Here is a 17,200-nt window from a genome sequence, read left to right as displayed (position 1 = left end):
TTTGTTGGCGTATAATTGTTTATAGTGTTTTCTAACAATTTTTTGTATATCTGTGGTGTCAGGTGTTACTTCTTCTCTTTTGTTTCTGATTTAGTTTATTTGGGTCCTCTCTCTTTATTTATTGGTGAGTATGGCTAAAGGTTCATCAGTCTTATTTATCTTCTCAAAGAACCAGCTGTTGGTTTCATTGATCTTTTGAATTTTTCTTTTAGTTTATGTGTCATTTATTTCCACTTTGACCTTTATTATTTCTTTCCTTCTGCTTACTCTGGGTTTTTCTTTTTGTTCACATTCTAGTTCTTTTTATTTTATTCTATTTTATTGATTTTTTATTTTTTTTAATCCTCACCCAAGGGTATTTTCCCATTACTTTTTAGATAGAGTGGGATGGAGGGAGGGGAAGAGAGAGAGAAAAAAACACTAATGTGAGAGAGACGTATCAATTGGTTGCCTCCTGCACGACCCCCACCAGGGCGGGGGATCAAACCTGCAACCCACGTATGTGCCTTTGACTGGGAATTGAACCCATGACCCTTCGGTCCACAGGCCAACACTCTAACCACTGAGCCAAACCGGCCAGGTCTCTATTTTATTTATTTTTCCAATATTTTTTTTTATTTGGGGGTGGGGGGGGAGATAGAAACATTGATGAGAGACAACATCGATTGGCTGCTTCCTACATGCTCCCCACTGGGGATTTGGCGCACAATATGGGTATGTGCCCAACCTGGAATCGAACTGGTGACCTCTTGGTGCATGGGTCGACACTCCATCACTGAGCAACACTGGCCAAGCCACTTTCTAGTTCTTTAAGTTATAGGGTTAGATAGTCTATTAGAAATTTTTCTTGTTTGTTGAAGTAGGCCTATAATGCTATGAACTTCCCTCTCAGGACTGTTTTTGCTGCATCCCATAGATTTTATGTTTTTGTGTGTTCATTTTCATTGAGTTCCAGGAGTTATTTTTTTTTTTCCCTTGATCTAATTGGTAACCCATTCATTGTTTAATAACATGCTATTTAGTTTCTATGTGTTTTTACTGTTGTTAAGTGTTTTTATTGTAATTAATTTCTCCTTTCATACCATTGTGATCTGAGAAGATGCTTGATATGATTTCAGTCTTCTTGAACTTGTAGACTTAGTTTGTGTCCTAGCATGTGGTCTCTCTTTTAAAATGTCCTGTGTGCACTTGAGAATAATGTATATTCTGCAGTTTTGGGGTTTAATTCTCTGTAAATATTTATTAAATCCATCTGATCTAGTTCATCATTTAGGATCTCTGTTTCCTTGTTAATTTTTTTTCTAGAGCAGCAGTTCTCAACCTGTGGGTCACAGCCCCTTTGGGGGTCAAACGACCTTTTCACAGGGGTCACCTAAGTCATGACAGTAGCAAAATTACAGTTATGAAGTAGCAACAAAAATAATTTTATGGTGGGGAGTTACCACAACATGAAGAACTGTATAATAAAGGGTCACAGCATTAGGAAGGTTGAGAACCACTGTTCTAGAGGATCTATCCAGTTATGTCAGTGGGGTGTTGAAGTCGATTGTATTGCTGTCAATTTCTCTATTGAAGTCTTCCAGAAGTTTATAAATACATTTGGTGTTCCAGTATTTGGTGCATATATGTTTACCGAGGTTATATCTTCCTGTTGGATCGATCCTTTTAATATTATGTAGTGGCCTTCTTTGTCTCTTGTTGTGACCTTCATTTTGAAGTCTTTTTTCTCAGATACGAGTATTGCTACACCAGTTTCTTTTTTTTCATTTCCATTTTCTTGGAAAATTTTTTTTATCCCATCAGTTTCACCCTGTGCAGGTCTCTTGTAGACAATATATATATGAGTCATGCTTTCTTATCCATTCAGCTACTCTGTGTTTTTTTATTGGAGCATTTAATCCATTTACATTTAAAGAAATTGTTGAACCTTGGCTGCTTTGGCTAAGGTGTTAGAGCATCAGCTCATGGACCAAAGGGTTGCAGGTTCAATTCCTGGTCAAGGGCACATACCTGGGTTTCAAGTTCAGTCCCTGGCCCCAGTCAGGGTCCTGCGCGGGAGGCAACCAATTGATGTATCTCTCTACATAATGTTTCTCTCGATATCTCTCTCTGTCTCTCTCTCTCCCCTCCCCTTCCCCTATCTTCCACTCTGTCTACAAAAAAAAAAAAAAATCAATGGAAAAATATTCTCGGGTGAGAATTAACAAAAAATAAAATAAATCAATGGAAAAATATCATTGGGTGAGGATTGACAAAAAAAATAAGGATAAAGTAATCGTTGATAGATATGTATTTATTGTCAGTTTATTATTGTTCTTTTCCTCCTCCTCCTCTTCCTTTTTCTCCTCCTTCAGACCTTTTTTTTTAATCCTCACCCGAGTACATTTTTAAATATTTTGTTGAGATAGAGTGGGAGGAAGAGAGAGAGAGAGAGAAACATCAACGTGAAAGGGACACATCAAGTGGTTGCCACCCATGCCACCTAACCAGGGCCGGGGACAAACTGCAACCAAGGTACACGCCATTATCAGAAACCGAACCCAGGTCTCTCCGGACCGCAGGCCAATGATCCAACTGCTGAGCCAAACCTGCCAGGGCCAGACCTTTTAACATTTCTTATAGTACTGCTTTGGTGGTGAAGAACTCCTTTAGCTTTTTCTTGTCTTGGAAGCTTTTGTCTGGGAAACTCTTTGTCTTTCAATTGTAAATGATAGCCTATATGGGTAGAGTAATCTTGGTTGTAGGTCCTTGCTTTTCATCTCTTTGAATATTTTGTGCCAATCCCTTCTGGCCTGCAAAATTTCTATGGAAAAATCAGCTGACAATTAAGGAGCTTCCTTGTAGATAACAAACTGCTTTTCTCTGGCTGCTTTTAAGATCCTGTCTTTGTCTTTAACCTTTTGCATTTTGCTTATGATTTGTCTTGACATGGGCCTCTTTGGATTCGTCTTGTTTGGTACTCTTTACACTTCCTGGACTTGTTGTATATATGTTTCCTTCACCAGGTTAGGAAGTCTTCTTTCATTATTTTTTCAAATAGGTTTTCAACTTCTTGCTCGCTCTCTCTTTTCCTTCTGATACCCCCATGATGAGAATGTTGGTACACTTGAAATTGTCCCAGCTGCTCCTTACCACTATCCTCATTTTTGGGGAGGGATTCTTTTTACTTTTTGCAGTTCTGATTGGGTATTTTCTGTTTCCTTGTCTTCCCAAATAATCTGTTTGATCCTCTGCTTTATCTACTCCATTGTTGAATTCCTGTAATGTATTGCTCATTTCAGTTAGTGTACTATTCTTTTTTTTTTTTAATTTGTATTTTTATTGATCTTTTAGAGAGAGAGGATGGGAGAGGGGGAGAGAGACAGAAACATTGACAAGAGAGAACATCGATTGGCCACCTCCTGCACGTCCCCCCACTAGGGATTTGGCCCACAGCCTGGGCATGTGCCCTGACCTGGAATCAAACCGACAACCTCTTAGTGCATGGGTCGACGCTCAATTGCTAAGCCACATGGTCCAGGCAATGTAGTATTCATTTCTGACTAGTTCTTTTTTATGTTTTCTATCTTCCTTTTTATGTTTCTATTTCTTTGTTGAAGTTATTACTAAGTTTATCTATTCCCTTCCTCAGTTCATTGAGCATCCTTATAACCAGTGTTTGTTTTTGTTTTTTTTTATCCTCACCCGAGGACATTTTTCCATTTTTTGTTCAGATAGAGTAGGAGGGAGAGAGAAGAGAGAGAAACATCGATGTGAAAGGGACACATCAGGTGGCTGCCACCTGCACGACCAACCAGAGCCAGGGACAAACTACAACCGAGGTACATGCCCTTAGTGGGAACTGAACCCGGGTCTCTCTGGACCGTAGGCTGATGCTCTAACCGCTGAGCCAGACTGACCAGGGTTAACCAGTGTTTTTAATTCTGCATCTGGTAGATTACTTGTCTTCATTTTGTTTAGTTCTTTTTTGGTTTTATGTTCTGTTCTTTCATTTGTGACATGTTTGTCTCCTCGTTTAGTCTGTCTCCCTATGTTTGTTTTTATGTATTAGTTAGAGCTGCTATTAGCTCCCAGTCTTGGTAGAGTGGCCTTGTGTAGTAGGTTTTCTGTAAGGCCCAGTGGCACAGCCTACCAAGTCACCAGAGCTGGACGCTCCAGGTGAGCCCCCTCACCCCATGTGGGCTGTGCACCCTCCTGTTGTAGTTGTGCCTTGATTGCTGTTGGATACTCAGTGAGAGGGATTTACCCCAGGCTGATCGACTTTAAGTAGTGGCCATGACCATCATGGATGATCTGCTGTACAGGGGCTGACCCCATGGAGCAAAACTCATTTTAGCGGGACTCAGGTACCCACTGAGAGTGTGTCATTCATGGAGGTGTTTGGGTTGTACTTCGGCGTGGTCTAAATGCACTGGCTCTGAGGCTTCCTAGGAGATGTAGGCCAATGCGCTGAGTTTGGAGGTGCCTGGGAGACACCAAGGTATGAGCCAGGGCCGGCTGCCACTAGTGCCAAGGCTGGGGCCACTTAGCAAGAGATATAGGGTACAAAGAGGCCAGATGCTACTTGTTTGAGAGATTTTACGAAAGTCAGCAGCATGAGCCAAGACAGGCCATTTGTATGGAAAAGCCCTGGAAAGGACTTTGGGATGTGGGGAGCGATGGCCTCAGATTGGGTGGGGCAGAGTATCACAATATCACAGAATCACCAAGGAAGAGCTTACAGTATTAGCCAGGTTGAAGGAAACGTAGATGTGGCACCATCAGCTGGCTCTGGGGGGAAGGGCGCAGCAAGGGAACATTGGCCTCTGTCAGCACTTCTGTCTCAGAGAAAGCTGCCCCCACTGCCCCACCTCCCACTCTGATGCCAGACAGTTTAATTCCTCCCTGTGTGTCCCTGATGCCTTTTGAGCTGCTGCCCCAGTACTGGAGTTCAGAAGGAGCAAGACTGAGTAAGTTTGTTCATGGGCCCTGTAAGAGGGACTGCCTGACTGCCATCAACAAATCATCAAAACAACAAGTGCTGACAAGAGTGTGGAGGAAAGGGGACTCCAGTACACTGCGGGTGGGAATGCAGACTGGTGCAGCCACTGTGAAAAACAATATGGTGTTTCCTCAAAAAATTAAAAATTGAACTGCCATTTGACCTAGTGATTCCACTTCTAGGAACATATCCAAAGAAGCCTGAAACACCAATCAGAAAGAATATATGTACCCCTATGTTTATAGCAGCACTGTTTACAGTCGCTAAGATCTGGAAACAGCCCAAGTATCCATCAGTAGATGAGTGGATAAAAATGCTGTGATACATTTACATAATGGAACACTATACAGCTGTAAGAAATAAAGATGTCTTATCCTTTGAGACGACATGGAGGCGCCTGGAGAATATTATGCTAAGCAAAATAAGCCAATCAGAGAAAGACAAATACCACATGATCGCACTTATTTGTGGAATATAATGAACAAAATAAGCTGATGAACAAAATAGACCCAGAGGCATAGAAAGGAGTACCGTTTAGACTGACAAACCTCAGAGAAGGGGCTGGGGGGAAGGGATGAGATAAACCAAAGAACTTATATGCACATATGTGTAACCAGTGGACATAGACAACAATGCTGGGGTGGGGGTGGAATCGGGAGAAGGGTCTGGGGGAGGGAGGGAGAAACATCTGTAACAAAAATAATAAAAATTTGCCCCAAAATAAATAACCAATAATATATTTTTTAAAAAAAAGAGGGGCTGCCTAGGACTCCAGAAGCTCTCTGTGTCCCTCAGCCACAAACTCTGCTGGTTGTTATAGCCAGACGTCATGGGGACTTCTCTTCCTGGCACTGGAAACCTGGGCTGGGAGGCCTGGTGTGAGGCCAGAACCCCTTGCTCTTCAGACGGGACCTCTTTGGCCAGTATATGCTTCCCAGTTTTTGACCACCACATGTGGGTATGGGACCAGCTCTTTCCATGTCTCTGCCTCTCCTATGAGTCTTGACATGGCTTCTTGTTTATATCCTTAGTTATAGGACTTCTGTTCGGCTAGATTTCAGGCAGTTCTGCGTGATGGTCATTCTGTAGTAGTAATTTTTATATGGTTGTGGGAGAGTCTGAGTCTGAGTACTGTGTTTAGTTAGGAAGCCCCTCGTGACTCTGATGTTGAGCATTTTTTCATGTGCCTATTTGCCCTCTGTATATCTAGTTGAGATGTCCATTCAGGTGTTTTGCCTGTTTTCCAAATAGGTTTGTTTTAAGTTTTGAGTCACTGATTAATTTTTAAATATTAAAACAGCATAGCATTACTTGAATAAATCCTAGTTGCTGTATAGGATTTATCAATACTTTGGTAAGGATCTTTGAATCTATGTTCATGAGGGATATTTATAATTTTATTGTTATAGCTTATCAGGTTTTGGAATTAGAGTTATGCTGACCTCGTTAAATGACTTGGGAAGTATAACCTCCTGGTCTCTTTTCTGAAAGAGTTTATGGAATATTGGTGTTAATTTTTACTTAAATGTTTGATAGAATTTACTGGTAAAACCATCTTGGCCTAGAGTTTCTGTTGGAAACTATTTAATATACTATGTAGTTATTCATATTTTCTGTTTTATCTCGTCAATTTGGGTAAGCTGTAGTTTTTAAGGAATTTGTCTGTTTCGTGTAAGCTGTCAAACTTGTTGGCATAAAGTGGTTCATAATAATTCCTTGCTATCATTTTGATGTCTGTAGGATTTGTAGTGACTTACAAATTATTTAGAAGTTTGTTTAATTTCCAAATGTCTGAGGTTTTCCTGGACATAATATTATTGATTCTTGATTTAATTCCATTGTGATCAAAGAGCATAATCTACATTATTTCAGCCCTTTTAAATGTATTGAGACTTGTTTTATGGCTTGGCACATGTATCTCTTGAAGAGCATAATTGTATGTACTTGAAAAGAATGTATTATGTAGTTGTTAGGTGTTGTATTTCATAAATATCAAAGTGGCTAATAGCATTGTTCAGATCCTCCATGTCGTTACTAATGTTTTGTCTAGGAGCTTACTTGGTCATATTGGAAGAAGAACTCTTAACACTGGCTACCTTAGGAATTTCTACACATATATATTAGTGCTATTTCTGTTACTTTAGAGTTTTGGGACCTCTGTTTTCTGGAACCATGACACATTCTTTAGAACCTTAAGGATGTCAAATCTTTAGACTTTAAATCTAGCTTTTATATTTTTTTAATAGAACAACACTTGGAGTCAAGAATAATAAATATATTTTCCAGTGAACAATAAATACAGTGAGCAAGTTGGGTTATTCTTTCTAAGGTCAAAAATAAAATGGGTCTTTGAAACAATGAAAATGACCACTGGAACTAATAAACTGATTTTGAAAATGTTTAAAGAAGAATTTTCAGGCACTTTTTAGCATGGACATTTGTATTACCTTCTCATGTCCTTTGATGACTTTTTATTGGAATATTATTACTTATTTTTAAGGCCTTTCTAGCAAAGATTGAAACCCTTTTCCAGTCATTTATATTGAAAATATTTTATATAATTTGTTACCTTCCATTGTCTATGGAATTTTCTCAAATGCAAATTATTTTAAATTTTATGCAGTCAAATCTCCATTTTCCCTTTATGTGATTTGTTTTTATGCTTAGAAAATCTTTCTAACATAAAATCAGATGAATAATTCTATTTTCTCCATTTTTTACTTTTTGTTTTTTTATCCTCACCTGAGGACTTTTTTTTTCTATTTTTTGTTCAGATAGAGTGGGAGGGAGAGAGACAGAGAAACATCGACGTGAAAGGGACACATCGAGTGGCTGCCTCCCATACAGTCCAACCAGGGCCGGGGACAACCTGCAACCGAGGTACATGCCCTTAGTGGGAACCGAACCCAGGTCTCTCTGAACCGCAGGCTGACGCTCTAACCGCTGAGCCAAACTGGTCAGGGCTCAATTTTTTACTTTTTGAAGAAGTATTATTAAAACATTCACCTGCTTGGCCAGTGTGGCTCAGTGGTTGAGCATTGACTCATGCACCAGGAGGTCACCAGTATGATTCCTGATCAGGCATATGCCCAGGTTGTGGGCCAAATCCCCAGTGTGGGGCATGCAAGAGGTGGCCATCAGTGTTCTCTCTCATCAGTGTTTCTCTCTCTCTCCCCCTCTCCGTCTCTCTAAAGTCAATAAAGAAAAAAAAATTTTTTTTAAACACAAACTTTCACCTGGAGCCCAGCTGGTGTGGCACAGTGGACTGAGCATCATTCCATGGACTGAGAGGTTCTGGTTTGATTCCCGGTCAGGACATATGCCTGATTTCGGGCTTGATTCCCAGTTGGGTCATGCTGATCGATGTTTCTCTGTCACATTGATGTTTCTACCTCTCTCTCTTCCTCTCATTTTAAAAAAATCAATTAAAAAAAAAATATATATATATATAGATTTTAAAACTTTCACCTGGAATTTATTTTCCTGAATGATAGGAAATAGAGATCTAACTTCATTTATTTTTTAATTTTTCTCTTTATTAATTTTTAGAGAGAGAGGAAGGGAGAGGGAGAGAGAGATAGAAACATCAATGAGAGAGAACATCGATTGGCCGCCTCCTGCATGCCCCCCACTGGAGACCAGGCCCAAAACCCAGACATGTGCCCTGACTGGGAATCGAACCCATGACCTTTTGGTGCATGGGCCGATGCTCAACCACTGAGCCACACTGGCTCCGCCATTTTTTTATTTTTAAAAATATTTGTCTATTCTTGAAACATAACTTGACTGTTTTAGTTACTATAGCTTTGTAATATGTTTTAATACTAGTGATATGAGTTTATACATACCCCTTTATATATTTTATTGCAATATACCTGTGACATTTCTCATCTATTTATACATTATGCAAACTTCAGAGTACTTTTAAGTCCCTTTAACTCCCTCCCCACCACCACCACCAATAAAAAAGAAATCTTCATGGTATTTTTTGAGATATAATTGTCAGGCCGGCCAGTGTGGTTCAGTGGATTGAGCACCATCTCATGAACTGAGAGGTCCCAGTTTGATTCCCAGTCAGGGCACATGCCCAGGTTGTGGGCTTGATTCCCAGTAAGATTGTGCAGGATGCAGCCAATCACTGTTTATCTCTCACATCAATGTTTCTGTCTCTCTTTCCCTTCTCTCTCTCTAAAAAAACCAGTAATTGACGTACAACTTTGTATTTATGTTTCACAAATATCCCACACAGTTTGACATGTATATATACTGCAAAATGATGACCACAATAAGTGTAGTTACCTATCACCACACAATTACAGTTTTTATTGTTCTTGTGATGGGAACTTTTAAGATCTGCTCTCTTAGCAGTTCTCAAATATACAATAAAAAATATAAGATCTAGCCCTGACCGGTTTGGCTCAGTGGTTAAAGCGTCGACCTGCGGTCCTGAGAGACCCGGGTTTGGTTCCCGCTAAGGGCGCGTACCTCGGTTGCAGTTTGTCCCCGGCTCTGGTCAGTCGTGCGGGTGGCAGCCACTCGATGTGTTCCTTTCACATCGATGTTTCTCTCTCTCTCTCTCCCTCCCACTCTACCTGAACAAAAAATGGAAAAATTTCCTCGGGTGAGGATAAAATTAAAAAAATAAATTAAAAAAATAAGAATATAAGATCTTCACGAATTTGTGTGTCAATTTTGCACAGTATAATGCTAATCTTTGTATCGTTCCAGTTTTTGTATATGTGATGTGGAAGTTACCACTGCTCATGGTATTTTGACTAGAATTGCATTCTCAATGTCTTTGAAAACTTTTTTTTTCTTAAATAATTTTTCTATATTGCCCTGGCCAGTTTGTCTCAACGGTTAGAGTGTCAGCCCGTGGACCAATGAAACCTGAGTTCGATTCTGGCCAAGGGCACGTACCTCTGTTGTGGTTCGTCCCCAGCCCTGATTGGAGTCGTGAGGGAGGCAACCAGTCAATGTGTCTGTCTCAAATTGATGTTTCTCTCTCTCTCTCTCTCCCTCCCTCCTACTCTGTCTAAAGATAAATGGAAAAATATCCTCGGGTGAGGATAAATAAAAAATGAAAAAGTAATTTTTCTTTATTGATTTTAGAGAGAGAGACAAAGGGGGAAGGAGAGACAGAAACGTTAATGAGAGAGAACATTGATTGGCCACCTTCTGCATACCCCTCACTCAGGATCTGGCCCATCACCTGGACATATGCTCTGACCAGGGATTGAACCAGCGACCCCTTAGTGCATGGGTCGACACAACCACTGAGCCACACTGGCCAGACTCTTTGAAAACAATTTGACATTGTTAAAGATTTTCTTATTAGAGCTAAGTGTTCTCTGCATATCAGTTCTTTTATATGTCTCACATAGTTTTTTTATTAATTTTCTTCCTGTGATTAATGGGACTGTTTTTCATTACATCTTCCAAATAGTACTTGGGAAAAGCTAACTTATGTGTATATTTATATCCACCCATCACATCAAACTCTCTTATTAATTCTAATTTTTTTTAGCTAATCAGTTTGGATTTTCTGAGTATATTAATTTCAATTTTTTTTTTAATCCTCACCCAAGGATATTTTTTCACTGATTTTTAGATAGAGTAGATGAGAAGAAAGGAGTGGGGGGGAGACACACACACACACATCAGTGTGAGAGAGAGACATCGATTGGTTGCCTCCCATATGACCCCAATCCAGGCCAGGGATTGAACTTGTCGAACTTGTAACCCAGGTACATTTCATTGACCAGGAATCAGACCTGAGACCCTTTGGTCCATGGGCCTATGCTCTAACTGCTGAGCCAAACTAGCCAGTGTTGAGTATATTAATTTCAAATAAAGGTAATGTAATCTCTGTGCTTTCTGCCTCATTGCTTTGAAATTTAGAAGCATTAAATAATGCTGAAAGTAGGAATTCTTTTCTTGTTTATAGGGTTACTTTAGTATTTTAAACATTTCTATAATGTTTTTATTGTTTTAAAAAGCATAAATAGCCCTGGCTGGTTTGGCTCAGCGGTTAGAGCGTCCGCCTGCGGTCCAGAGAGACCCAGGTTCGGTTCCCCCTAGGGGTACGTACCTGCAGTTTGTCCCCGGCCCTGGTTGGTCGTGCGGATGGCAGCCACTCGATGTGTCCCTTTCACATCAATGTTTCTCTCTCTCTTCTCTCTCCCTCCCACTCTATCTGAACAAAAAAATGGAAAAATGTCCTCGAGTGAGGTTTTTTTTTTTCATCCTCACCCGAGGAAATTTTTCCATTTTTTGTTCAGGTAGAGTGGGAGGGAGAGAGAGGAACAGAGAGAGAGAGAGAGAAACATCGATGTGAAAGGGACACATCGAGTGGCTGCCACCTGCACAACCGACCAGGGCCGGGGACAAACTGCGACCGAGGTACGCGCCCTTAGCGGAAACCGTACCTGGGTCTCTCGGGACCGCAGGCCGACGCTCTAACCGCTGAGTCAAACCGGCCAGGGCTCGAGTGAGGATTTTTTTAAAAAAGCATAAATATTAAGGAAGTGTTTTTCTATTTTAATTTACCACATCTCTGCTTAGAATAAAAAAGTATGCTCAAGTTTTAACCAATGCCTTTCAGCATTTATTAAATCATTTATTCTTTAACTTATGTGATATGATAAATTAATATATTTTCTAAACTTGACTTTTTTCTTTTTTCTCAGTGGGGTAAACCCTATTTGGACCCAGTATAGTTGTATTTTAATATTCTGCTAAATTTTATTTGCTGTTATTTTATTTAGGATGTTTACATCCATTTCCTTAGTGGACATGGCCTCTTTCTTCTTTCTTTGATTCCCACCCACCCCTCTTTGGGTATTTGAGTATTAGGGTGTGCCGACTTTATTTTATTTTATTTTATTTTATTTTTTTGCATTTATCTTCAGATAGAGCCGGAGAGAGAGAGAGAAAAACATCAATGTGAAAGAGACACATCAACTGGTTGCCACCCACACAACCCCAGCAAGTGCCGAGGACAAACTGCAACCAAGGTACATGCCCTTAGTGGGAACCAAACCCGGGGCTCTCTGGTCCGCAGGCTGACACTAACCACTGAGCCAAACCGGCCACGGCCTGACTTTATTTTTAAAAATGGGAAGAAGCCCTGGCTGGTTTGGTTCAGCATTGGCCAGCAGACCAAAAAGTTGTGGCTTCAATTCTGGTCAAAGGCATGTACCTTGGTTGCAGTTCGATCCCTGGCCCTGGTCGGGGTGGTGTGGGAGGCATCCAATCTGTGTGTCTCTCTCACATCAATGTTTCTCCTCTCTCTCTTTCTCTCTCTCTCTCTCTCTCTCCCTCTCTCTCCTACTTTGTCTACAGATAAATAGAAAAATATGTCCTCAGGTGAGGATTAAAAAAAAACTTAATAAAATAAAATGGGAAGTGGCTTTTCTTTTTTTGTGACCTGGAAAGTGTTTATCACTGAAGAATTATTCTTTTTCTCTTGGCCAGTGTGGCTCAGTGAATTCAACATCATTCCATGGACTGAAAGGTCCCAGTTCAATGCTCGGGTTGTGGGCTCGATCCCCAGTAGGGGGATGAACAGGAGTCAGCTGATCGATGTTTCTCTCTCACATTGATGTTTCTCTCACTCACTTCCTTCCTCTCTCTCTAAAAAATATCAGTATACATGTAAAAAAAAAAAAAAGAATCACTTTTTAAAAAAATGTATTTTAAAGGGTTAAGAAGGGATGGGGAGGAGGGTGGAGAGAGAGAAACATCCATGTGAGAGAGAAACATGGATTGATTGCCTCCTCTACATGCCCCAAGCAGGGATCGAACCTGAAACCTGGGGATGTGTCCTGACCGGAAATCAAATCCAGGACCCCTTTGGTGCATGGGATGACACTCCAACCGAGCCACACTGGCCAGGGCTTAAGACTCATTCTTGTCTTTTTGCTCATATTCTGCTCTCAGTGCCTCAGCAATAACTCTCTACCTTTGAAATATATATAGAATTCAACTATTTCACCATTTCCACTAGAACCATCCTAGTCCAGTGTTACTTTCTCCTGTTAGACTTGAACTGTATGTAGGTAGGCTTGTTCTGATTATTTGCCCCCTTCAATCTGTTTTCAATACAGCAGCTAGAGTGATCTTTTAAGATGCAAATTGGGTTAACACCTGCTGCTTTCTTTAAAGGATTCCTATCTCTCTCAGAAAAATATATCAAGCCCTGACCTGGGCTTACTTTCTTTCTGACCTGACTCTTGCCACTCTCTCCTGTTCACTTATTCTTCACTGGCCAAACACGCCTACTCATTCTTTAGTCCTGCCAAATAATTAATGCCTCTGGACCTTCACAGTTCTGTTCTGCCGCATTCACTATTACCCCATTACATCATTTACTGTCTTTTTTTTTTTTTTTTTTAATCCTCACCTGAGGACATTTTTCCAATTTTTGTTCAGATAGAGTGGGAGAGAGAGAGAAGAAGAGAGAGAGAGAGAAACATCGACGTGAAAGGGACACATCGAGTGGCTGCCACCCGCACAACCAACCTGGGCCGGGACAAACTGCAACCAAGGTACATGCCCCTAGCGGAACTGAACCTGGGTCTCTCTGGACCGCAGGCCGATGCTCTAACTGCTGAGCCAAACCTGCCAGGGCACATCATTTACTTTCTGTTGTCCTCCAGATCAGGAGTCAGCCTTATCAGAAATGTCTTTACCAGAGAGCTATTGAAATGAGCGTTCTACCCCAGGTACTCTCTGCCCCCTTACTGTACTTTATTTTTCTTCTTAGCACTTACCATCACCTGACAATTGGTTTTTGTTTTGTTATGTTTATTTATTTTCACCCACTAGAATGTAAAAACTTTGTTTTACTTACAGTATTAATGCCCCAGTGCTTAGAACATTTTCTGGAGAATAAACCCCTCCTCCCAACCACTAATAAATATTTATTGACCGAATACATGAATGAACTGAAGTAACTCTAATAAAGACATCTCTGGAAAGAAAAATTTTGGCACCTCCTTTTTCTGTTTCTTCCTTTATTATGAGGCTTTACAAGTTTTTTAGCTCTTGTGTCAAATTTTTGAGGCAGAATTTTTGAGACATAACGAATACATATAAATAATTTGCCAATTTTAAGTGTTCAACTGGGTAAGTTTTGACAAAAATATACGGTAGTATAAACACCACAATTATGATATGGAACATTTCCATCATTTCATGTGTCAATTTTGTTACATTATCCAGAAAACCATTCATTTCTCTAAAATCTTCACATTTTTAAATATTTAAACATACAAAAAATTAAGGATATATTATGATATTTTTTAAAATATGTTTTTATTGATTTTCTAGAGAGAGAGAGGAAGGGGGAGACAGACAGAAACACCCATCAGCCATCTCCTGCACTCCCCCCACTGGGGATCGAGCCCACGACCCGGGCATGTGCTCTGACTAGGAATCAAACCAGGACCTCTCAGCCAATGGGACAACACTCAGTCCCACTGAGCCACACCAGCTGAGCAAGGATATATTATTATATCTAATTTCTATTCCTGATTTTATTTTCTAATATATTTTTTTAATTTGTTAGCAACTTGCACTTTTTAGTTTTTAAAGTCTAGCTCTTATATTTATTGTTTAATAATTTTTGTTTTTACCTTTATTTTCTTTTTCTAAAGCTTGTTTTTTTCTGCTTATATTGGATCCTATGTTCATTCAGTTTTTTTTATTAGTTTACTTAAAAGCTTTATCACTTTGAATATACCATTATTAATACTTTGGCTATATTCTAATTCATTTATATATGTACTATTCTAATGATTGTTTTCTGAATGGTCTTTATCATTTTGATTTTCTTCTTTGATTCTAAATTTTTTTGGAAGAGTTTTGGTTTTTATGAAGTTGAATTTCTTAAACTTTTGTTGTTAATTTCTACTATAGGATATCATCTTAAAATTCTATAACCTAATACTTCATTTTAGAAGATGTATAATGGCCCTGGCCTGTGTGGCTCAGTTGTTAGTGTCGTCCTGTACGCTAAAGGGTCCCAGGTTCCATACTCCGTCAGGGCGCTTGTAGGAGGCAACAGATCAGTGTCTCTCTCTCTCTCTCTCTTTCTCTTTCTCTCTCTCTGTTTCTCTCTCCCTTTAAAAAAATGTATAATAAATTTTGGAATGTATTTTTGTAATATAAAAAATTCAATATAGCCTATCCGGTGTGGCTCACTGATTGAGCATCAACACATGCACCAGGAGGTCACCAGTTAGATTCCCAGTCAGGGCACACACCCAGGTTGTGGGCTATATCCCCAGTAGGGGACATGCAGGAGGCAGCCAATCAATATTTTCTCTCATCGCTGTTTCTATCTTTCTCTCTCCCTCTCCCTTCTTCTCTTTCTAAAATCAATAAAGAAAAAAAATTGTTTTTAAAAATTTAATATATAGCCCTGGCCGGTTTGGCTCAGTGGTTAAAGCGTCGGCCCATGGACCAGTGAGTCATGGGTTAAATTCTGGTCAAGGGCACATACCTTGGTTGTGATTTGTCCCTGGCCCTGATCGGGGACATGTGGGAGGCAACCAGTCGATGTGTTCCTCTCACATCAATATTTCTCTCTGTCTCTCTCTCTCCCTTGACCTCCCTCCCTCCCACGCTATCTGAAGATAAATGGAAAAATGTCCTCAGGTGAGGATTGAAAAAAAATTCAATATATAAGTACTAACTAATAACACTATTCTAATAGTCTGTATTATTATTTTTACCAGTTTGATATGTTAAAAAGTAAAAGTGGTATTAGTCTGCTAATTACAGTTGTGTTTTGTCAATTTCTTGTATTTCAAAGGGTGTTTTTTTCCCCTATATTTTTATTTCAGTTCAGTCTTGCCTTGAATCCTACTTGGTTTTTTGTATTTTGTTTTGTTATTTGTCTTTGCCTAATAGATCTGGCCTATTCCCTCCCTTTTTAAAATTTTTGTATGATTTTTTAAAAATATGTTTTTATTGTTTTTTTAGGGAGAGAGAGAAATAGAAACATCAATGTGAGAGAGAAACAGCGATCGGCTGGCTGCCTCCTGCACGCCACCTATGAAGGCTGGAGCCCGCAACCCAGGCATGTGCCCTGACCAGGAATCGAACTGGGACCTCTCAGTCCATGGGACAACGCTCAATCCACTGCTCCACACCGGCCGGGCCCCCTTTTCTTTTTAAAATTTCATTGTTTTAGGTATATCTCCTAAACTGTATCTACACATTGCATTTAAAAAACTCTTTGTTGAGTCCTTGCCAGTAGCTCAGTTGGTTAGAGCATTGTCCCAATTCGCCAAGGTTGTTGGTTCGATCTTTATTCAGGGCACATACAAGAATCAACCGATTAATGTATAAATAAGTGGAACAACAAATTGTTGTCTCACTCTCTCCACCTTCCTCCATTCCTCTCTCTTTGAAAATAAACAAATAAATTTTAAAATATTTTATTGTGGTGAAATTCACATAACATATAAATTTAAACATTTAAAGTGCACAATTCAGTGGCAATTACATCATTAACAGTGTTGTGCAACTACCACCTGGATACTCATTGTGTTTTTTAATTTTTTTTTTTTTTTTACCCTCACCAAAGGACATTTTTCCATTTTTTGTTCAGGTAGAGTGGGAGGGAGAGCGAGGAACAGAGAGAGAGAGAGAGAAACATCGATGTGAAAGGAACACATCAAGTGGCTGCCACCCGCACGACCAACCAGGACCGGGGACAAACTGCGACCGAGGTACGCGCCCTTGGCGGGAACCGAACCCGGGTCTCTCAGGACCGCAGGCCAACGCTCTAACCGCTGAGCCAAACCGGCCAGGGCACTCATTGTGTTTTAATTCTACTCATTTATCTTTAATTTTTAAAATAAAATACTTTTGCCCTGGCCAGTTTGGCTCAGTTAGAGCATCGGCCCATGGACCAATGAGTCACGGGTTCAATTCCAGTCAAGGGTATGTACCTTGATTGCAGTTCATTCCCAGCCCTGGTCATCCTGGTCAGGTTATACAGGAGGCAACCAATTGATGTGTCACTCTCACATCTATGTTTCTCTCTCTCTCTCTCTCTCCCACCCTTTCTCTCCCTCCCTCCCACTCTATCTGATGATAAATAGAAAAATATCCCCGAGTGAGGATTAAAAAAAATTATTATTAAAATAAAATACTTTTTGTTATTTTTCTCTGCTTATCAGATAGAAGATTTTTTTTCATTTTTAA

The 17,200-nt window shown here is 40.0% G+C and overlaps 1 protein-coding gene and 1 non-coding gene across 5 annotated transcripts in view; one reads left to right on the top strand and one right to left on the bottom strand.

Moving 5' to 3' along the window:
• SMG6 (SMG6 nonsense mediated mRNA decay factor) overlaps positions 1-17,200 on the top strand; it is a 243,348-nt gene that overhangs the window by 171,805 nt on the left and 54,343 nt on the right. The window lies entirely within an intron of this gene.
• LOC118635117 lies at positions 9,637-9,739 on the bottom strand. Its single transcript, XR_004960458.1, has one exon. It is a non-coding gene; the product is annotated as a U6 spliceosomal RNA (small nuclear RNA).

The sequence above is a fragment of the Molossus molossus genome, unplaced genomic scaffold (genome assembly GCF_014108415.1).
Source record: "Molossus molossus isolate mMolMol1 unplaced genomic scaffold, mMolMol1.p scaffold_m16_p_19, whole genome shotgun sequence".
In the NCBI taxonomy this organism is placed as follows: Eukaryota; Metazoa; Chordata; class Mammalia; order Chiroptera; family Molossidae; genus Molossus; species Molossus molossus.
Note: the sequence above shows the minus strand (reverse complement) of the source record. Positions and strands in the feature narration are given on the sequence as shown.